The following is a 24,022-nucleotide window of genomic DNA, read 5'->3' as shown; positions in this document are numbered from 1 at the left end:
TTAAGAGGATGCTTACAAACTTTTGTCAAGGAGCAATGTCATGCTTTCATATTGCATGAGGTGTCCATTGGAATCAAGTGGAAGTCTAAGCTAAGGGGACCACAAGAAGACTTTTTTTTTTGTCAAAAATGTATCCTATTTTGATGAGTTTTTAGCACAAGGTTCCAATTTGAATTGGAGAATGTATATAAAATAGGGATCATAGCTTATGAGCTGAATTTTTTGTCCATATTTTTACTTTTTTATTTGGATCCTTGGTTGAGGAGATATAATCAAAATGGTGGACCCCAGTCTGTCCACATCATGTAGGGACAACCCATTTCAAATCAGTTCATGTTCACACTGGCTCTTCTCTTTCTTGTGTAACCCTTGCTTCATCTATAAATGAGACCTCTTCCTCCTTGAATCCCATTCATTAGAGAGTGAGATGATTAAATTTTTTGCTCCTAGAGGAAGACTAGCCAATCTTGTAAGCTATCCTTGGAAGATCAACTCTAATCAAAGAAAGACTTGAACTTGGTGGATCAATCAAGGCCTGAAGTCTTCCCTCTTCTTCTCTCTCCATCAAAATGGTGAATAAATCCCAAAGGGTTTGTCAAGTAAGATATGTTTTACTTTGATATTTTGTTGGTTTCTTGTTGTTTTCTTTTTCATATCTAATCCAGCATATACCTCTAATTTCATCTCCCTCCCTAACTAAATCTATCTCTCTCACTTTTAGAAAGTCATTCTCTCTACAAATTCTAGGTTCCCCTTTGCTACAGGTACATCTCTCCCCGCAGTATCATTATTGCCTACGGACAAGAATAGGGCTTGGGAGGGAAAATTCTCTTTTCTTCACTTCTCTCACATCTACATTTTTCACATACTAGAAATATCATAGATGAATAATCCACACGATGTAATTTTCTATCGCTTCCACTCTGTGTGATCTATTAAAATTAACGTATGGATTAGCCAAAAAAATACACTTCCAAACAACGTAAAGTATTTCTCTTTGGCCTAGGAGGACTCAACAAAATACTTCTTTCACCGGATCCCATCATACTACCCCTTATAGACTATAACTTTTTTTTTGACATAAGTGTAGTTATCTTGCTACCAAGAGGATTTGTACACACAATTACTCCCAATCACTAGACAAAACACATATATTATAGTGAGCACAAAATTACAATTCCAAAAAACAATTTGTAGCCTGTTTGGTCGACAAAGATTGAACGGCATTAACTCATCTATTAACCCTTTCATATTACCCATGATACGATACGACCATAGCCTTGATGTTTTTATCTTTGTGTTGTTTTGATATGCTCTTTTGTGTTCTTTGTGTCTGTGAGTGCAAGAGACAAGGAGTGGGACTTCTTTGATTGCACTTCCTTCCAAACCCTAGACTTCATGGCATCTATGGTGTAACTCCTTCATATATTTTTTGGTTTCTCTCACAAACTCTCACAGCCAAAAGCCCGGTGCTTTCTTGGCAGGACCGCAAGCTTCTGGACAACGTATGATGTCTCCGAAGGCCAAAATGACCAAGTTGAGAGAATTTTTCACTTCCAATTTCTTTATCGTATCATTCTTAGCTCATAGCTCAAGATCCATCAAGTTTAAACTCTTAAACCCATCCAAACCCAAGTTTTGGAACTCGAATACTCTATACTTAATTTTTGGCTTCAAACACATGAAAAAATTTCCAAGTCAAAGTCTAATACCACATGAGTCTATGCCAAGCTAAAGCTTTATTCTTGGTATGTTGTAATTATGCGACCTATGTCTTCTTGACCCAAACTTGCTTAGGTGCTCTTGGTGACTGCACTGGTGGTTGTTGCTTGGTAGGTTTGTTGAACATATCCCTTGGAATATTTTATGTGCTCGGTGTCGTAGTAGTAATCTCCTTTGATTTGCTCTTTGGAATCCTTTGCTGATCTGTTGTAATGAAGGGTTGTTTGCCCTTATCTTTTGAGACAATTACTGATGGTTTGTCATTTTGTTCTGCCGCAAAGAGAACTTCTTGGTTTGTAATAGCATATTGAATGTTTGTTGTATTAGAGCTCCAATCAATCTGTATATTGTATTGTCTTTGCCATGGTTGATCGAGCAATAATGGATGTTGCACTAGTGTATCTTCGGCCACATAAACCTTATGCAGATAGACAGTAGTTAATATGTACCGTTATTATTTTCCATCCCATTACCTTGGTTGAACGCTCCAAATAGCTTTGAAGGGCTTGTTGTGTTGGTGACAGTTTGTTCTCTAGTACAAGCGACAGTTTGTTCTCTAGTACAAGCTGTTTATATAGAATATATGAAATAAGGTTTCCTTGAGCTCCTAAATCTAAGATCACATAGGCCTCCACTTGATTATCTACAAGCTTAACTTTGATTATTGGATCTGTTGTATGCTCCACTTCAAACTCTTTTACTTTGATTACACTGATCCATAGTGGTTGTCCCTTCTGTTGCCATTGTCATAGAAGCTTCCATTTTGCCATGCACTCCTAGGCTTGGTCTTGAGCTTCTTTTACTATACGCTATTTTTTTTGAGATCGTTTCTTTTTCGTATGGATTTGTTGAAGCATGTTATGTGTTAGTGGTAAATGATACTTTTAAGCCGACAACCACTAATCCAGTTAGACATTTCTTCACCATCCAATGTAGCGAGCTTGACAACCCCGCTTGGTGATAAATCTTTGATCACAAAGGGTCCCATCCCCCGCTTTTTAAGTTTCTTTGCATGTTGTTTCAATGCATAAACCAGGATATAGTCTCTTTTGAGCATACATGCTTGTCAAAAAATTCCTTTTGCCTTCTTTTCTGAGCGTAGATAGAAGCTACGGATTTCAAGAGAAGTTCATCTAGTTTCTCTAGGTCATCTACTCTTGAAGACAATTCATGGCCCATCCATTCAAATTGTTCAGCTACTCTTAGTGCTGGGATCAGGAACTCCATAGGAAAGATAGCATTAAGGCCAAACACCATGTCGTACGGTGTTGTTCCAATAGATGTTTTGTAGGCTACCCTATAAGCCCATAGTGTAAGTGTAACTTTTTGTCCCAATCTCCTCTTGAATCTGATACTATTTTTGTCAAGAAAGTGCATAGAGTCTTATTGGTAGCTTCAGCCTGGTGGCCCTTAGCCTTTGGATGGTATGGAGCAGAATTCCTATGAACTACCAGGAATTCATCTATAATATTTTTAATAACTTCATTAAAAAATCTGTGCCATGATCACTGAAAAGTTCTATGGGTAGACCATATCTGACAAAGACATGTTCATAGACAAATTGTGCAGTTGTCCTTGCATCCGCTTCTGTGTGGCTTTCGCTTTAACGCATTTAGTACGATAGTCAGTGACCACGATTATATAATGGGCATGAATTATGTAAACGGGGGTGAAATCGAACCTACAAAGTCTATACTCCACTTAGCAAAAGCTTTGGCTCCCATCATTGGCCTTAAAGGAATCTCATCCCTTTTTATTGGCACTTTGGTACGTTGACACGCATCACATCTCTTAACATATGCTTCATCATCCATATGTAATGTAGGCCAACATATTCCAATGGTTAAGACAATTTTTACCGTCCTATCCCCTGAGAAATGGCCTTTGCTTATTCCTCCATGTGCTTGCTCTAAGATTGGCAAATATAAGCTTTTTGTAGCACATATTTAGAGTTGATAATCCTTTCCTTTCTCATAAAGTTGATTTTCAATCAATCTGAAGTCTTGAGCCTCTATTTCTATGGCTCTTTGACGTGCTTTAGAAGTATTTCCAGGAATTGTTATCGTTGTTAGGTAGTCAATTAGATATTGACTCCATTCTCGTGCACTTGTTACCTAAAACAGCGGTGCATGTTCCACCGGTGGTTTAGACCTGCATGTAGTGCAATTAGTAATGTACTCATGAACATTAGTGCACATAGTTGGCCAATAAACTCCTAATTATTTCAAGCACTGGTATGTTTTCATCTGCAAGCGATGAAATGCTAAGTCTTGAACATGTGTCTCCAAAATATAGCAGGTGTACTCTTTTGGACTTATGCATAATCATAAAATGTTGTCTGAGCCTAAATGATACAAACATCCGCAAACTAATTGGAAATACCTTGATTATTGAACCATTTGTCTTTTGAACTCTTGCCCCGTTCTATCGAACTCACCTCCATAGGATAGTAAATTGACTATCTCTTGAGACCATTTGGTATCATTTCAATGTTGAAAAGATATGCGTTAGGGATATCATCGTCTACCCCTTCAAGAGCTTCTCTGTAATCCGGAAAGATGATCTGCTAAGATTTTGCCTTGACTTACCATGAAGACACACTTTTTTGGATTAAGGTAAATCCTATAAGTTTTGCATTTCTCGAATACTTTTGTGAGATGCTCAATGTGTTCTGCTCTGATGAGAGAGTGGATGCACAAACCATCCATGTATATTTCTAGAAATATTTGTAAGTATTATTTGAACGCGTGCATCATCAACCTTTGGAATGTGGTTGGGACATTGGTTAGGCCAAAAGGCATCACTCTATACGTGTATATTCCCCATTCCATGGCACAAGATGGCAAATGCCATCTTGTGTTGATCTTCTACCGCAATTGTCAGCTGGTTATACCCTAAGAATCCATCTAGGAATGAGTAGGTTCTGTGATTGGCAAGGGAGAGTTATCCCTGATCGTTGCGGCATTCAACCTTTTGAGATTTACACACACACACACACACACACACACACACACACACACACACACACACACACACACACACACACACACACACACACACACACACACACACACACACACACACACGTAACTTTCCATTTTTCTTGGGGATAACTACAATGAGTGATACCCAGTTAGTGTGTTCAATCTCGTATATGAACTTTGCCTCCTTAAGCTTGTCAATCTCCTCTTTGATTTGTTTAGCAAATGTATCATTATAGGTATAGGGACGTTGGTTGATGGGCTTTGCATATGATTTTAAGGGAATCGTATGTTAACATATTGATAGATCTACTCCCTTGAGTTCTTTATATGACCATGCAAACACATCCTTATACTCGTTGAGAAGGCAGATAAGATTCTCTTCCTCTTCAGAACTCAAGTCTGTTGCTATATAGACCGGCTTAGGTTCCTCTCCTAGTTTTGCCAAGTCTATCTTCTTAGCATCTTTTGGACTATCATAGGATTCCTTATCCTTCTGTTCTCTTATGGGCTGAGTCATCACCACCTTCCTATCCTAGATAGTGAACTTTCTATAGTGCGAGGGTACACCCATTTTATCTACATCTATCTCTTTGTTCTCGTCCTCACCACCTTCTATCTCCATTGTCCACACTTCCCTGAGAGTTTTCTTGAGCTCTCTATATTTCTTCTTTCTCTCAACTTTGGTCCGTTTAGTTTCTCCCAACCTGTTTAGTCCTGGTTCTTTTGTTTTTTTTGGGTTTTGTTTCAAATTTTGACTCTTGAGTTTGTTTCTCAGGTCTCTTATGCTCTCTTTTGCTTTTGGATCTTGAGCTTTAGAGAACCTTCCAGATATCTTGTCCTTGACACAATCTTTAGCCTTTACAAGCATCAAAAACTGTGTTTTACCTCTTATTCTTGGCATAGTGTTTTTCTCTTGCTCTTTTTTCAGCTCTCTTTTTCTTGTAGCACTCTTGATGTCTAGGTTTCTGATTTGGGAAATCGTAAAACTAGACATCTGCTATCATTTCTTCTTGTTCACTGAGGTTATCAGAGCATTCATTGTCTGCATCGTCATCTCATTCAAAATGCTCTGGAGATTCATAAAACTCTCCTTCCTCTCCTTTTACCACTTTATCTCCCTTGGGTTGTTCCAAGATGCCTCTCCTTCTTCCCCTTGTACCACATTGACCATAAAATACCAAACCACATCACATCCATCCTTGTCGTAGAACTTCATTGTGGGTCTTCCGTCAAGAGCACACACATCTAGGGTTGCTAGAATATGAGTCCAATTCCAATGGCTCTAAGCTCCTTCAAAAAATGGTTCAGGAATGTATTCCTTATCTTCAATATCTCTTTTGAGAATACACTCTTCTCGTGGACAAGCTTCTGACGCCACAGTCTAGCGTCAGTCATAGCCTAGCTTAGCGTCTATAACCTTGACATGTAAGCCCTAAATGTAAAACCTGTTGTAGCTCTTCTAAATTCGACAAAAGATCAACAATGTACCCTTTTGATTGAAGTTGTTGCCAAATACTTAGAGGACTCGCAATGCTTTTCATGCGAGTCTCTTGCATAGTTACCATTTTAAAAAAAAAGGAATTTTGTAATTGACCCTAGCTTAACTCAAAATAACCTAAAACCAATCATGGATTAAGAAACCTTGCTTACAATCAATCTCATCTTCCCTGTGTCTTATTTCACCATTTTATACCAAAACAAGCACCCAAAACTCTAACTTGTGACCTACTACTTGAATGGAAATCTAATGGTTGTGAAGGGAGGCAAAACCCTGAAACACCTGATCAAAATTCTCCCAGATCGCTCCTTATTCACCTACTCAAAACTACAATCATTCACAAGCGAGCTTGAGAGCCTTTATATTTTTAATGTCATATCTAAAAGTGGCTGAAAAGAAACTGGTATAGTATACCATGCTAAGGATGATAAAACCAACATAAAATCATTAGAGCGCATGCAAGTGCACCTCCTAGAGCGGAGTGCTACACAAGCACGGAGAGAGGAGAGGTGAAAGAAGAGAAGAAAAAACAAAGAGCATTGGGTGCAATTGCCCCCCGTGCAAGAGTGAGCATTTTCTTCTTGCATGTATTTATTTGTAAATTGTTCAATGCTTAAAAATGATTACAAATTGTCCGCCCGGACATAAATTGACCATTGCTCATAAAGAGCACTTTAATAATGAAATATCCATAAATGCTATCATATTTCATCGACTATAAACTAGTCGTGCTTTTCCACCTATCATATGCAATAACAACTTGTTAATCCATCATAAATAGATCCCATTACGACATGAAGCTCAACATTTCAAGCTCCCACAATGTGATGCACCGCACATCCATAGATCTTTGGGCTTACTAACCATGCTGGGAGTTCTGATCCTGCTAATGTAGTTGAATTGAGCTCCTCACTGGGGTTCGGTTCACATCCTTGTAACTATGGTCTTTCAGGTTTACTTGTGTTGTGGTTTCCATGTCTCTGAGATATATATGATCATATCCCTAGTTTTGGACCATCTTAAGTTGTCTCATAAAGGGTTGTCCAAGTATGATGTTGTAATTATTCTTCTTGTCAAAATTAATTATAGCAGAGCTATGCTCCTACTCTATGCCTCAAGAGGTAGCAATCACTTTCTCTAGACGTCCTAAGGGGCTTCTCCATGTATCCGTCGGCTATTTGTACTTTCATCCTGGTAACTCTCAAGGCAGGTTTTTCCCATTTTTTCCAATATATCTCTTTGGTTGTGCATTAGGAGATTTCGGAGGTCTTTTGGAGGGCCTTTTGGAAGAGAGAGGAAAATAAGCTCCTCCAATGAGAGAAGAGCCTACGTTACGTAGAAAAATAGATTGATATTAACAAAAATATAAAAGGTGTCCCTCTCCTCATTTAATAATCTAGTGGTCCTTGAAGACGAGCACTCTCTTTCATTTAATGCGAGCACCTTTTTCAGAAGGTAGATGCAGTGCATTTGATACGGGCTACGTCATCACTAGAACTCAAAAAGTCACAAAACTATCAAGTGGTGGAAGATTTTGAAACTTTTGATATTGTCAATGCGTCCGGAACGCACATATCTCCTAGAAATGAATGTCCAATTGCCTCGCTCAGACATCCAAAGAGGCCAAAAAATGTCAAAAAGCCCTAAAGGAACATTTTACTAACGGCGCGCGAGGGGCCATTCCAAAATTTTGTAATGCCTCCTCGCGCGCAGTTAGTAAAAAGCCCGTTTTTTTCTCTTTTTAGGGAGCTTTTTGAGAGGAAAATGTCCAAAAACCTCTAAAAAGGGGCTTTCTGGAAAGATAAGTGTCAAAAAATCACTAAAAGGAGCTTTGTACTAACGACGCGTAGAGGGGCATTCTAGAATTTTGGAATGCCTCTTCGCGCGCCGTTAGTAAAGAGCCCCTTTTTCCTCTTTTTAGGGAGATTTTTGAGAGGAAAATGTCCAAAAACCTCTAAAAAGGGGCTTTTTGGAAAGATAAGTGTCCAAAAATCACTAAAAGGAGCTTTGTACTAACGGCGTGCAGAGGGGCATTCTAGAATTTAGAAATGCCTCCCCGCGCGCCTTAAGTAAAATGCCCATTTTTTGGGGTTTTTTGACATTTTTTGCCTCTCCGGTTGTCGGAATGAGGCAAGTAGACATTCGTTTTTAGGGTATTTTGGCGTTTCGGACGCATTGGTGGTGTCAAAAGCCTCAAAATCTATCACTATTTGACAGTTTGTGACTTTTCAACTTTTAGTGATGACGTAAGCTGCATTGAATGCGCCGCACCTGCCTTCTGAAAAAGACGCTCGCATTAAATAAAAAAGTGACCGTTTTCAAGGACGATTGGGAATATAAATCTACTTTTTAGAGTGTCTGGTTGTCCTTTTGGACGTACTCACAAGGTGCAAGTACATTTTATAAAAAGTTTCTAGAGAGAGAAATACAATTTCTTACAAGGCCCTCCAAATGACCTACGAAATTTTCTAATGATAGCAACACCAGCTCCACTATAGAGAATGGCCATGGTTGTTACACTTTGGAATTCTACTGGAAGCGTAGTATTTCCATCTTCACCCTCATAATACTGTCCTACCTTATTTAGTGGCACTAGTTGCATAGCTCTTTGATTCCTTCTTGAATCCTTGATTTCGTGTCTTTTAATCCAAAATTCTCTAAGCATTTTCCAAATGTAGCCCACATCTTTGGTCGTATTTGGAGAAGCTCTGCTAGCATAATAGTGCAAGTCACAAGTGTAGACAATATGTCTATCAATCCTTTAGAGTCCATCATCTTCTTTAAGCTTTGTGAAGGGAGTGCTTTCACATCATATTTTGCTTCATACTCTCCCATGTACGAGAGTAAGTTTCTCAGAGATAGAGGTTGTCTATCCAAAGATATCTCACAGATCCTAGGTCTCCCCAATATGATCGAATATCTAGATTTGCTAGAGATCCCGCCTCAAATTCCTCAATTAATGCATCCCTCCCATTACTGGTTTGGTTAACTCTCCGACTCAACTCATCCACTTCATTTGCTTCTTGTATTTGTATCCAAATCTCTTCTAAGCTGTCATCCTCTCTGTAGGCCTATGATATTGTAGGAAGGAAGTCATCAGATGCTTGATCTGTGAATTCATCACTTCCCTTGGCTTTTGGATTAATTTCTCGGGTTCTATTTCAGCTTTGGGATTCTCAGCTATCCTTCCAGGCTCATGTCTCGGTGGGACCCCTGGTGTGGGAAGACAGCCAATGTATGATAAGAAATTATTTCTCAACATGTATGGTCCAAAAATGTATCTCTACTTGTCGTGAACCCATTGTGAGCTTGCCTCACGATGGAACCAAAACCGGGCAAGTTGGCATTGGTGCATGCCTGAGTGGGATTCCTAGAGGTGCTATCTCCCCTTGCTTTGATTCTGTTGGTGAACCATGGTATTTTGGTCAGCCATGAGGTAAAGGGATTTTTTTGAAGAGGTGTTGATATCACTACCTTCCTCTATAATTGGTGCTAATGGATCTATCCTTACTACTCGATATTTCAAGAGAGACCATTTTAGGTAGGATGGCCGAGTTTGGTAAGTTTCTAGGAGAAACATATGTAAAAAAAAGCAAAGGTGACTTAATGTGTTCCGAGACCCAATCACAGTTGGCAAGAAGAGTTGGTTTTTTGAATGGAAAGTCACTAGGTAGGGGTTGCAGTCTGGGTTTATATAAGACCGATGTTTTATACTTCAAAGAGCATTGTAATAGGCTAGAGCAATTTTTAACAGCCAACAGTTAACAAGTTTCTTTAATAACTTGTCTTAAGCAGTGTCTTACACTTCATTAGCTATGGCTTATAATCAAGATCAGGTATTAACAATAACTCTAGCCCATCTGCAGTAGTCAGGTGAGTCCATCAGAAGAAATACCATACTTCATTATGAGCGTCTTCTATTCCCTCAAATAGGAACATCAATTGCGCAGACAAAATGGTGGACATATCAAAATAGAGTGACACGGGTCACCCTATGGGGTCGAGAACACTTCAGGAATAATATCCATTTGGCATGGTAAAGGAAGCCTTGAGCTTAGGTCCACATTATTATTATGTGGAACATTTAATGAAGCGTGGATTTTCTGAGCGGTTATATTTGCTAGCACAGTTTCTACCACATCGTAAGATATATTTGTATCGCCATTTTGGCCAACCCCCAAGAGGATATTTTAATAGTGTGCCACAACCTTCAGAATCTAGCTCTTGAAGGGTGTCGTACATAATCGATCTGTAATGTATAAAGGCGATTTGAGCTAAGACCAGATCCCTAGCTTGACCACCAAGCCACGAACAAAAGAGGGAAATATGAAATTCTTCTGCTTTGTCGGGAAAGATATTTTGAAGATTGTTGAGGGCGTACCAAATAGCATGGTCAAACCAAATGATGCTCAACTCACAAGCAACTTTAGGATATAAAATTTGCATGCACACTTAATGTAAGGTCTGAACACATTCCACACCATTTTTGTATAGTAATCAGCATTATTTTTACTAAAGGTCATCACACCTTTGGTTCTTGCATATAAACCTGTATTAGATCCGTATTTTTTGTCATCAAGGAAATTCATATTGAAAGGAGCTTTAATCAACTCTCCTTTATCCAAGAGTTGTATCCCTTTAAGAACTTTAAGCTTGCATTCTTCAATAGTGGCCGGTGCCAGGTTGGCAAGGAAGACCCAAGTTTCCATAGAAATGGGAGCAAGAAATCCCTTATTTGGGAACAACCAAAGTTTGTGCTCTACACCCAAGGATTCTACCTCAATCTGTTGTGATGGTAAAAAAGGAAAGGCCCTAGAGACTTTCGGCACCATATCTAAAAGGGAAGTCTCACTGAGCGAACACATGTCGTTTTGAAATTCTTTCACACCTTCCAAAGCCGTAGCATCTCTACAAAAGAGGTTGTTAGGAGGAGGGACTATATGAGTAGAGGGAGTAGTAACAAAGATAGGACTTAGCCTGCAATTTTTTTTGAGAAGATTGGATAGTTCAGAGCCTTTAGATGAGAAGGAAGCTAGGTCCTGAATATGGGCTTTGGAAAGACCATCCAAATTAGAGGTAAATTCGAACTGTAGGTTGATGCCCTCAGTTTTATTCTTAACAAGGAGAGCGAGAACTTTCACCCATTGGTCAAAGGAAATAAGTTGCACAAGTGATAGACTAGAATCTTTTGAGGCATCAAAAATTAAAGCAGAATCATCGCTATCTTGGATACATTTCAACACAAGTAGAGAAGCAAAGGAAAGGGGTTCCAAAGGAAGAGTGAGACCTTGGGAAAGAGAGATAATCTGCAAAGATTGCAAAAACAAAGGTTAGAATAACACATCTTGGATGAGAATAGTAGTCACGTAGAGCATATAAAAAGTGTAACTTATATTTGAGTTTTACAGCCCTATGAAGATAGGGCCTAATCCTAAGTGAGATATTAGGAAAGACATTTTCTATTTCTCTAGCAAGTCATAATTTCTCCAAAAGCTCATTTTCATTCTTGTTGTGAGTTTTCGAGTAACCTGGTGGTGGACAAAAATTTATAAAATATTGAAATGAAAAGGAAAAGAGGACCTTAGAAAGAGAGAACGAGAATAGTTAGAATAAAATGATAGTACTAGCAACCTTTCACCAGTCAGGTCAAAAGGGGACCACTTGGACTGTGTGATAGCACCCTACCTATTAGAATATAATAAATTATACTGTAACACGCGCTAAGTACTAGAACTAAGGTATGAGAGAGAAAGACAAGTCTATCTCTCTTTTGCGTTTATTGTGTGTAGCAGTTCTAAATAGATACATACGCGCAAACGAACACTACTTGTTCACAGGCCAATAATTCTAGGCAAATACAATGGATTTGTACAATAATTTATTTGTTGTTGGGAATAAATTTTGTACAAGGTAGTGAAGAAAACAAAGTATAACAAGGAAGAAAGTAATCCCTAAGTCTGGAGAGATGCTGCTTCAAGGTAAAAGATAAGCCTCATGTCATCAACCACCTAGAACAGAATGTTTTTATCAAAGAAGGTAGCCCTCACCTGCACCCATAGCCACAAGAAAACAATTTGTTAGCATGTGACTGTACGCAGGTGATGTTGGGCATCCTAGTTGTTATCCATGTCACAATGAAAAAACAAACAGTCCTCTATATGTGTTTGTTTTTTTTGAAAACAGAATAAGAGTCCTTGGTTTTTAGCAAAACTATCACAGAGAGTGAGATTCCCAAAAAGCTACTATATATCAAGTCAGTTCCAGATTTATTTTATAAAATTTTTCGTTGCCTAACCTTAGTTTAAAGAGCTTTAAAGAGATTATAAAAAAAACTAAGTTTTTTAAAAAAAAAATCCCAAACTCATTCTTTAACCAGATTGGGGAGATTTTTACCCCATAGGAGCAAGCACAAGTTAGCTCGAGACATACAATCCTACCTTAGATATCAGTTTTTTCGACGGCTAAAACACCTCTTGAAGAGATAAAGGACGGCCTGGTTATGTATGAACAAAGTTAGAGCTTCATTTTATTTCATTTACAAAACCTAAAAGGCCTCTGTAGTATATTAGCAAAAGCCAAACCAGCACACATCTGAACGACACAGTAAGGTACATGACCAACAGACCACCCAAAGGAGTCTGAATCATATGTTTGTATTTTTTCAAACTATACCAGTACTAAAGTTAAGAATCAATTTAATCCTTTCAAATGCCATCATTATTAACAACTGATTCTCTTCCTATGTCATGGCCGACATAATCTTCCATAAAGCCAGTAACAAATTCTTGTTTTTATCCTTGCTAACAGAGTACATATTAAAATCAATCCCATTAGTTGTTTACCCAATATTAAACCAAACCTGCAGATCCGTTCTTCTCATTATGGAAAAAAGAGCGGACGAATTAGAAATTATGTTTTTATAGTGCAGGCCAAAGTTCCATTCTCTGTAACACAACCAGCCCAGCTGGGCAAGTTAAAGCATCAAGCGAAAAAAAGCCAAAACAGTAAAAGCCAGAGATATAGTAAAAAAATCAGAGATCAGTCGAAGCATTTTCCCAAAGTCACCCTCTCACTCGCCAGAGAGTAACCATAATACCACTAACCCATGTTAAATGTCTAATCCCAAGCTAGAGAATACAGGTTTTCACAGTCTTTGTAACCAGCATCATGCAGGTAAATTTGTAGTGCAAAAAAATCAACTTCTAACTGATATGATATGAAATGAGAGTATGTAAGGCCGAGTTTAATAGAGCACAGCTTAGATCGTTTTCCCACAGGGGCACAAAACCAAAAAGGCAAGTGAGATATTCCAATGCTACAACATGTCAGTAAAATTTTCCAGATGTAAATGGTGAGCACTTTTGATCAGGCTAGTGCAGTAAAAAAACCAAACAGCATTCGGGTACTTGATAGCAGTAGGCAACCATAATGAATCTTAAACTGAGAAGTAGTCATGATTAGGGAATGTGAGTTTATTTATCTTCAACGAATCTTTTAAGATCTGGCAGTACCTCAAAACCAAGTAATAATCCACCAGTGAGATACCAAATGTTCTTTAGAGATTTTTTAAGCATAAAACAACCCAGAATCTGAGCATATATTCCATCACTAAACAGTCCACAAGCCGGAGTACAAATACGTAGAATATTCAAAAAGCCAGTTTATCATTATATCTCAACCAAACAGCCTGGCCCAATCTAAAGTGCTAGATAGGAGAAGAACACCACAAGATCAGACACAAATTTGTTTATAAAAAAAACCTGTAGACTCGGAGTAGATGATGATTCCTCCATAGATTTCTCTTTTCCTTTAGGCATGATGTAGTCTTAATAGTTTAGATGTTATGAACGTATAGGTTGAAAAATACAGCACGCTGATGCTAAGTGAGTATAGAACTCATCTGTTCCATAGCTGTGAGGGTTTTATAGAGGTCCAAGCACATCCGTATCAGATGGGACCCGACCTATGCCAGCAAAACCCGCCATCGAGGTCGCTTCACACAGCCCTTGTCTTAGGGATTGCATTCGCACAAGATCCGGTAGCGCATAGAGTTAGACGAAACATGAGCGTAGAAGCTTCATATTTGAGCACACTCCTTTCTCTTGCAAAGGGTAGCGTGAAACAAAACGACAGTACAAGCAGAATTGCAGAAAGTTATAAGTAAAAAAACGCTAACAAGGTGTCATAAGGTAAGGTCATCATTTTTTAAGGTTTTTTTTGTTGTTGTCTAAGTAATTTCTAAAAGGAGACTACCAAAAATCCCCCAAATCTTACTACCTGTAGTGATTTAATAAGATCCAGTAAATTGGTAGCAGTAGCCAGTTTGAAAATATCATACAAAATTTGCTAAGTTGATGCGTGATATATAAAAAATTCTAATGAGGAATACTCTCCAACTTTGGATGATTACAGATGAAAAAATACTTGATATTTCAAGAGAGACCATTTTAGGTAGGATGGCCTTGTTTGGTAAGTTTCTAGGAAACACATATGTCAAAAAAAGCAAAGGTGAGTTAATGTGTTTTGGGACCCAATAAGAGTTGGTTTTTTGTACGAAAAATCACTGGGTAGGGGTTGCAATCTGGGTCTATATAAGACCTGTGTTTTATACTTCAAAGAGCATTGTGACAGGCTAGAGCAATTTTTAAGAGCCGACAATTAACAAGTTTCTTTAATAACTTGTCTTAAGCAGTGTCCTACACTTCATCAGCTATGGCTTATAATCAAGATCAGGTATTAGCAATAACGATAGCCCATCTGCAGCAGTCAAGTGAGTCCATCAGGAGAAATACCATACTTCGTTATGAGCGTCTTCTATTCCCTCAATTAGGAACATCAGTTGCACAGACAAATGGTGGACATATCAAAATAGAGTGACACGGGTGAACCTATGGGGTCGAGAACACTTCAGGAATAATATCCGTCTGGCGATGGTAAAGGAAGCCCTGGGCTTAGGTCCACAATATTATTATGTGGAACATTTAATAAAGCGTGGATTTTTCGAGCGGTTATATTTGCTTTCGCAGTTTCTACCACATCGTAAGATATATTTGTATCGCCATTTTGGCCAACCCCCAAGAGGATATTTTAACTTTTCACCACAGACCAGGAAGTTTAGTGTAATTTTAGCCAACCGTATCCTTCCTTTGGCTGAGCGTCCTAACACATGTTTTTATTGTGACATGTGCTTGTGTGTTCATGTAATGGAAGGTTTAATTGAGATGTAAAGGTGAAAAAAAGGAGGGTTATATTGAATCTAATCTAGGCTCTTTTTGTCCAATTTATGTAGTGAAGCATGAGAAAGGACTCATGTAATCTTGTGTGTGTGTGTGTGTGTGCGTACTCTATGTGTGAGTGTGTATGTGCTAAAAATTGGTTGTTTTTTGCTTGTGTGTGTGTGTATAGGAAAGAGAAAAAGGCTTTTTGTTGGTCAAAGAGAGAGAGAAGGGATAAAAAAGTGAGAATTTCAGCCATGAAGAGAGAGATTGAGAGGGATAAAAAGGTGGTGGGTTGAGGAAGAGAGAGAGGGAGAGGAGACAAGGAAAGGGGGGGCGGGGCTCCAAGGATGGAAGAGGACAAGGTGGGGAGAGGTGTTAATGAGGAGGAGGCCCATTTATTTGCTTTTGTAAGAAAAGTGGTGGCCATGGTTGTACAAACCATTGAGTGACCCTTTTATTTACTAATATATAGCGTCTAATAATTTGAAAGTGGAGCCGGAGAAAATGAAGGAGGGGGGGATGATTGTCAGTAGCTCCGCCAGTACTTGGGAACAAAGACTCCTTACCATGCAAGATTGATTCCTTCAAGTGAAAGCTTATTTTGAGAGTTATATTTATTTGGATCATCAAGTGGTCGTTCACATGTAATGTACTTGAGAATTGCCGACAAGAGGGGGGTTCCATCGAGAGAGGTGGATCGAATTCAAAAGGCGGCCCTCACAATGTAGAAAATCAAGATGTTCTTATTGATTTCCTATTGCATCGTGCTTCGGTCCAGCAAACAGTTGGATCCAAAAAGGATGCCACTGTGAAAAACATTAGTGTTTTTATGAAGATACAACCACTTTTTTTTCGAGGACAAAAACGCTTCCGCAAGGGGGGAATAATGTTAGGCCTAGGGTAAGACCGGGTGGCAGGCCAAGGATGGACATGCACTCAAAGGGGCCCTATTATTAGCAAGGTAGGGCCTATATAGGGCATGGTCGGGTGGAGAGTTGCATGCTCTAGTCCTCTTAGTCTTACAGTCATGATAGTCCTAGTATAGGACATGCATGTATAAAAAAAAACTTGGGCACTTGTAGGACGACAGTTTTACTAGCTAGGCTTACATGGGTACGTTCAACACTATGTCTTGCATTGCCAAAAATGTAAGTTAATAAAGTAGAGCGCCTGAAGATAGAAGGTCTCTTGCACCCTTTGGAGAAACCAAGTGGTAAATAGGGGGGTGTCTTTATGGACCTCATTATGGGTTTACCAACCACTGTATAAGGTCATGACTTGGTACGAGTGGTTGTCGATCAATTGACTACAATTCAAGCCTCATAAAATTTATTTACCTACGGAGTCTCGTATTCATCCAATTTTTCATGTAAGTCATTTACGTATACGCTTGCATAGGGACAACAATATTATTGACCAACAGATTTATGTTGATTTCATTGAACCTCCAACCTAGCCACATGAACCGGAGCACATTTTAGACTATCATGATTTATATGCTCGTTATCATGTGTATCATAAAGCATAAGTCAAGTGGAAAGACCCCGACCTAAAGAAGGTGCCACTTGGGAAAGCATTAGTATTCTTAAGAAGATTTATCCCACTTTTGTTTTCAAGAACAAAAGCACTTCTCCAAGGGGGGAGTAATGTAAGGCCATGGGCCAATGTGAAGCTATCTCAGGGGTTGCCTATATAATGGCATATGGCTGGGTGGAGAGCAGGCTTCACTGCCCTATGCCTTAGACAAAGTGTTGCTGCAAATCCTAAATGTGCATCATATCTTTGACCAATAGTGTACGAGTGGCCAACTCAAAACCAAGGGCAATTACATATGTGATGAGAATACTGTAAGCAAGAGGAAAGAATCGAGAATGTGAATATAACTCTCCATAAAGGAGGCTCAAAAGCAAAGGATTATGTCAATAATAACATAACTTATCCATTATCTCTTATACACAATGATTAAGGAGCTACACCATGTTGCAAGTAGAGTGCCAACAACAAAACATGCCCACTCTCTCTCTCTCTCTCTCTCTCTCTCTCTCTCTCTCTCTCTCTCCTATGCATGCCTACCATAGCACAACATTTAGCATCCCCAAGCTATCACAATCTTGTTCTCAATTATAATCATTATCTTATTGACCATTCATATGGATTCTTGTGTTAGGCATTTGAACCATGTTTAAAACTCAAAATTATGCACTTAAAAGAATTGACCTAATAAATTTTGAGCAAAATTGACATACCTATGCAAACCATTTTTGCAAACGTGTCATGGTTTGTAAGGGCTGATCATTTTATTTTTTAATAAATAAGTCATAATATCCATAACTTACTAAAAATAAAAACCTTGCTTTTTGCTAAAAATAAAGTCTTTATTTCCAAGAACCATTAAAATAGCAACATAAGTAAGACACCATGTATTTGCAAAAACTCTCTCAAAGCATATTCCTATGTTTGTATAGATCAAATTTCATGGTAGAATATAGAATCCTACCCATGGCTTTAATGAAGCTCTATTCTTAAAGCTTACATACATAATAACTATAAAGCTATTACTATGGAAAATATATGACCTACTATAGTCCCTTTCTATCAAAAAATTAAAGAACACTTGGGTTGATATGTGGGAACATGCTGGCATATTGAGAATGGATCGATCAAACGGGATATGGAATATAACTATAAAGATGAAGAATGATTTAGGAAATCACTTTGGATTTCAACTATGAAACTCATGAGAGGAATCGGTCAAGGATGTGAGACATGTTTAGTATGTGCTAAAGATGTAACCCTAAATATGTAAAGGAGCTCTTGGATGAGCTTGATGATGTCTTTGTCGATGACTTACCTTGTCTGCCTCCCCATAGAGCAATAGATCGTAGGGTACATATCTATCTAGGGCAAAAGCCTTACACAACAGCATTATACTAATTATAAACATTGTTGAATTGAAAGAACTAAAATTATAAGTCCAAAATCTTAAGTTGTGCACCAAATGAGTTGTGTAGTGGTGAGGCTTAAGATTTATGTGTCTACTTTGAGTGTTCACATTGCCAAGGCTCTCACCTTGAAGCACTCCAATCCTTCCTCCTCATGTGATTCACTCATGGAGGATTCCATTAGGAAATCTTGCTATTATATACTTTGTTCTCATTAATGGCTATCAAACATGCATGATAACCAAAGTAAAAGCCTTTTGCATGGCCATTCGACCGTGGTACATGCCAAATACGTGGAAGAAGAGATTAATATGTGTGCGTATTATTGCTTTTTCTAAGAAAATATTACCAAACACCCTTGGCTTTGGTGGAAATCTCAAAAAACTACAAAAATGCTTTGAATTCATATACTTGTATTAATTTGGATAGATAGCTGATATTTTGATATCATTGATTTAATAATATGATGATAGATTGTATTTTCAAGTACTTTAGACAACAACCGAAAAAAAACCCAATGAGCTTACAAATAGAAGCATCTGTGTATGTGTCAATGGAGCACCAATTTCCTTGAACTGTTTTATACATTGACCCACAATATCATCAAAAACCATAATCCTATCAAAATGGACCAAGGGGAACCCCTATTTCACCATGAGACTCAACAAAATTTTGTGAAAGTGAAAAGGGGTAAGTTAGGAATTTGGACAAAAATTGAAGGATATTAGTTTTTGGTAGATTTTGCCAAGAGGAATTTTAAGAATTGATCTAATTCTGAAGTTTTCAAGGGCATTTGGCAACCTTCCCAAATGTTCTGCCTATAATGTTAACAAGTTAAGCAAAGAGTTGATTAGCCATCTGCAACAACATTTCCATAGACTTCATGCCTAGTTTTGGTGAACAAAGTTGTAGAGCTACCTCAAGAAAGTGATTTCAGTTATACAAAAGCTCAGTAATATTTAATCTCAATAAAAGCCAACTTTCTGCTTCAATTCTGTGTCAACATGCAGAATAATAGGAAGTCATGATAGTGCACATTAGCAAGTTGTCAGAGCCTGGCAAGGTTGCTATGCAAAGGTCCTATGGAGGCCACAACAATTGCTTAATGCTACAATTGCAGGCTTTGCTCCACGAGCTTCTTTATTCCAGAACAAAGGCTCAATCCATTTTAAAATGGAACAATGCAGCCAGAAATATTGGGGGGTAATGCACCTTGCATGCATGCTAAGATTGCTTTGGTCAAATCAATCACAAGTGCAAAGTGCTTTCTTACTAATATTTAATAATCATCTCATACTAATAGAATAGATAATGGGGGAGGGGATTCCGGCCCCTTCCCCCGCCATGTGGCACAATATGCTTGATCCGGCCACTCCAGGCGCACGGACAACGAGGCAGCGAGGGTGTTTCCTGCAGCTCGGCTAAGGCGACAAAGGAACAACGTGACGAGAGAGAGAGAGAGAGAGAGAGAGAGAAAGGGAAGGAGGGAGAAACTGCAGGTCAAATCAAATCAAATCGTGCGGCCTGCCTTTTCTCACACAGTCCCGGACAGGCCTGGGTATTGCTAAAGCCTCGCGAGTTGACTCTTGAGTACTCACCAGTGCTCGAAAAACTCTCTAGCTCCAGGCACCAGATCAGACGATAGCTGCGGCGGTGGCCTAAGCAGGGTCTCTCTTCTCTCTCTCTCTCTCTCTCTCTCTCACAACCTGTAGCGGAGGTGGTCTGGACAAGATAGACGCAGGTTGCTCGCAACGGCGTGGTTATCAGATTAAACATCTCCAGAGATTTAAAAAAATTATAACTTTCCATAAGAAGGAGGGTGATCGTCGATTCGTCTATCAGTAGGTACAAGATAGAATTTACTTTTGGTTATGTAGGCTTTGGAGATGAATTGCGTTATTATTTTTAGACATTACTTGCCTTTTTTGTTTTGAGATAATTTGTGGCACAATACATGCTAAGCACTCAAAAACGCATCTTAATTGTCATAATTAGATATAATTGTCATAATTAGATACTACTTGCCTTTTGTTTTGAGATAATCTGTGGCACAATACATGCTAAGCACTCAGAAACGCATCTTAATTGTCATAAAAGAATAAAGATAAAAAAATCTTGAACAATCCAACCAAAATAGATACTAGCATGGCTTCTCAGAGCTAGCACATATGGAGACGAGTGTGAATGCATAGCAATAGCAAGCTTGAAGACTTTGAGACACTGCCTTGAAATGGTGGTGCGCCTTGGAGTGCAGGATCTGAGTGAGGACATCATGCAAATTAGCAGGGCACTGGATGTGCATGAGTGTCGATAAGGCCGATGCTTCTCTATGGGAAGAAGGATCATCCTATGGGCTGCACCAATACAGAAAACAATTACAACAGGTTTCGAAGTCGTCACATTGCATGGGGGGAGAGAGAGAGAGAGAGAGAGAGAGAGAGAGAGAGAGAGAGAGAGAGAGAGAGAGAGAGAGAGAGAGAGAGAGAGAGAGAGAGCCCGAGCCTTACCTAATTTGTGTCCAGATCCGAAGAGCACGAGGAGATGGAGGACTAGGAAGATTGCTAGCTCTGGTTCCTGGTGAGTATTGTAGCAATGTCAACAATTGCTCTCTACTAACGACTAGCCTAATCATCACATGCAGCGGCTGCTGCCCCAAAAGACCACCCAACCCCTGATCAAGTTCTGCACGGCTCGGATTAATTTCAATCGAGTAGATGATGAGATTCATGTGCACCTTTCAGACATTCCGGGTGGTCCTAATGCCTTTGAACTTCCTGCGAAGTTCTGTTGGAGCTGACTTTACAAATGCAGTGGTTAACCAGGTCGTGCTTCAGAATTGGAAGGAATGTACTAGAGCTTTATAATATAGCTATGAAAGTGTATTGATTGAAGTTGAGGAGCTTGGAATTGTAAACATGTGTATATATAGATGTTGTAGTCATGAAGGCCTGCACTGACCCTAACCTGCTTGCATGGCCAATGCCCAACAACTCGATGCAGAGTTCAGGAGGAAGCTTTTTATGGAATGGGATCAGCACAGGGCAAGGGCGAAGAAGCCTCGCATGGATTGGTGGTATGAAGCCATTGCGATGTTAAGCCTTCCTCTTTATAAGAGGGTGAATATGGCAACGAAAAGCCAAGGCCTTATGTCTGAGAGTGTAGCAGGGGTGCTCATGCATTTTGCTCGAAGCTAAAGACTGCACACTGCCACAGAGTATGTGTGTGTGTGTGTGTGTGTGTGTGTGTGTGTGTGTGTGTGTGTGTGTGTGTGTGAGAGAGAGAGAGAGAGAGAGAGAGAGAGAGAGAGAGAGAGAGAGAGAGAGAGAGTGAGTGAGAGAGAGAGAGTATATTGTCTGAGTGTGCCATGCGCCTCCCGGCTGCACAGCGGGACAGTGAGAGCTGGCAGTGCACCTGGGCTCGAAGCCTCCAAGGGACCGGCTTCACCTCGAGGCTCGAGCTACAAGCAGACTCACCTTTCAATTTCAAACTGCTTTGAAGAGTGGGCGCAGGTGGGAAGTCAAGGCGCCATCCATGGATGGTCCTCTTCTAGTGATGTGGCTGCCATCTTCCATGGCCGATCACACTTTTAGCGTGGCTACCAGCCTCGAATAGCAGCACAGCCTCCAGGCCTCCTACCTTCATGGGCAGTGGGAAAAATAATTTTGCCAAACCTACAAAATTCCTTTCCTTGAATTTGCCAAGAGGAAATTTTTAAAATTAGGTTACTTTTTCAGGTTTTTACACTATTTTTCTCTATTTTGGGGCAGAATTTCTCCTTTTCCCCTTGCGCTCAACCAGCATTTTGGAAATTGAAAACGGCACTATATAAAGCCGAGACAGATTTTTCCCGAACACTACTCGGCAGACGCCTCAAATAGCGAGCAAACTCCTCGAAAGTTGACGGACGAACACCGCACGTCCTGGAGTGTGGGGTTGATAAACAAGCCTTGCGCTCACAAGTTATCAGTCACGACTCACAAGTTATCAGTCACGACTCACAAGTCGAGAGAGGTGTGCAGTAGCCCGCAAACCGAGGGAAGAGGAGAACGATGAGAGAGAGAGAGAGACTGATGATCTAGCTATTTATAAATTAAATTGTAGGCTCCTGTCATTCCATTGCTCCCCAAGTGACTCTCTCTCTCTCTCTCTCTCTCTCTCTCTCTCTCTCTCTCTCTCTCTCTCTCTCTCTCTCTCTCTCTCTCTCTCTAGCGATGATGAGGCTTCCGGCAATTCGCTAGGTGCTATGCAACAAACAATCAATTTTTGTATCTATGTCATCTCTCTCTCTCTCTCTCTCTCTCTCTCTCTCTCTCTCTCACACACACACACACACACACACACACACACACAACAGTGGGCCGGCCAGATATCTGACTTGACTGAAGTAGCTGCAGTCTGTTGCACAACGGATTTTGCATTGACCTCCAACGCTTTCTTTTCAAGGATGCTAGCCACTTGCATCCTTGAATGGGGGAGGGGATTCCGGCCCCTTCCCCCGCCACGTGGCACAATATGCTTGATCCGGCCACTCCAGGCGCACGGACGACGAGACAGCGAGGGTGTTTCCTGCAGCTCGGCTAAGGCAACACAGAAGCAGCGTGACTCGCGAGAGAGAGAGAGAGAGAGAGAGAGAGAGAGAGAGAGAGAAGGGGAGGAGGGAGAAACTGCAAGTCAAATCAAATCAAATCGTGCGGCCTGCCTTTCCTCACACAGTCCCGGACAGGCCTGGGTATTGCTATAGCCTCACGCGTTGACTCCTGAGTGCTCGAAAAACTCTTTGGCCCGAGGCACCAGATCAGATGATAGCTGCGGCGGTGGCCTAAGCAGGGTCTCTTCTCTCTCTCTCTCTCTCTCTCTCTCTCTCTCAACCTGTACTGGAGGTGGCCTGGACAAGATAGACGCAGGCAGGGCTTGAAATTGCAGGGCACCCTTGCTCTTCCTAGGGAAGGGGAACTTTTATGGTTGCCAGTCCCATGGGAAGGGTAATCTTGTGGTCCAACCTTCACGATGCAGCGTTAAAAATTTTCCACCCTTCCAATCTAAACACAATAAAGTTGTGATTGCGAATCTTGGCATTATAGAATGTCAAGTTACGATTAGCTTAGCCTTAAGCACAAATGTGTTGTCCTAGTACAATCAAACATATTGGGCTGATGTTGTTGCATTGGGAGGTCGGGGACCAATCAATTTAAATGCAGGCAAACCATTCTTGAAACAAAAAACGCAATGCCAATTCATACGCCAGGAATCAAAGAGGTAAAACTTGTGCGAAGATTTAAATGGGCTATTTAGCAATAGTGGTTGTCCGCTAAGGACAAAAACGCACCATCCGTTGATTGCATGCAGAGAAGGCAGATTGGCTATCACGCTTTATACTAAATAGTGGCTGCCAATGAATATCTCCAATCGCTTCGAGTTGAGCTCACAACAATGCATTAGTGAAGAATCTCAGGTTTGCAAAAGCACAGTAGACTCGAGAGCAAATGAAATTTTAGGCAATTATCATAAACCTCCTAGGACTAAGCTCAGAAGTAGTGATGTGTAGCCCCGTTATCAGTCCAAGTAATATATGGTAGAAATGTAGTATTCTGAATAACAAAAAAGGAAAGTCTCAATAAGGGACTCTCCACTCTCTACTCTAGAGTCGACACCCAATTT

The 24,022-nt window shown here is 39.9% G+C and overlaps 1 pseudogene; it reads left to right on the top strand.

Annotated features, from left to right (window-relative positions):
• Positions 1 to 20,683: 20,683 nt before the first annotated feature.
• LOC147455820 (BTB/POZ domain-containing protein At1g30440-like) lies at positions 20,684 to 21,558 on the top strand (annotated as a pseudogene).
• Positions 21,559 to 24,022: the final 2,464 nt, after the last annotated feature.

This window comes from Adiantum capillus-veneris, chromosome 6 (genome assembly GCF_014529385.1).
Source record: "Adiantum capillus-veneris isolate H3 chromosome 6, ASM1452938v2, whole genome shotgun sequence".
Classification (NCBI taxonomy): domain Eukaryota; kingdom Viridiplantae; phylum Streptophyta; class Polypodiopsida; order Polypodiales; family Pteridaceae; genus Adiantum; species Adiantum capillus-veneris.
Note: the sequence above shows the minus strand (reverse complement) of the source record. Positions and strands in the feature narration are given on the sequence as shown.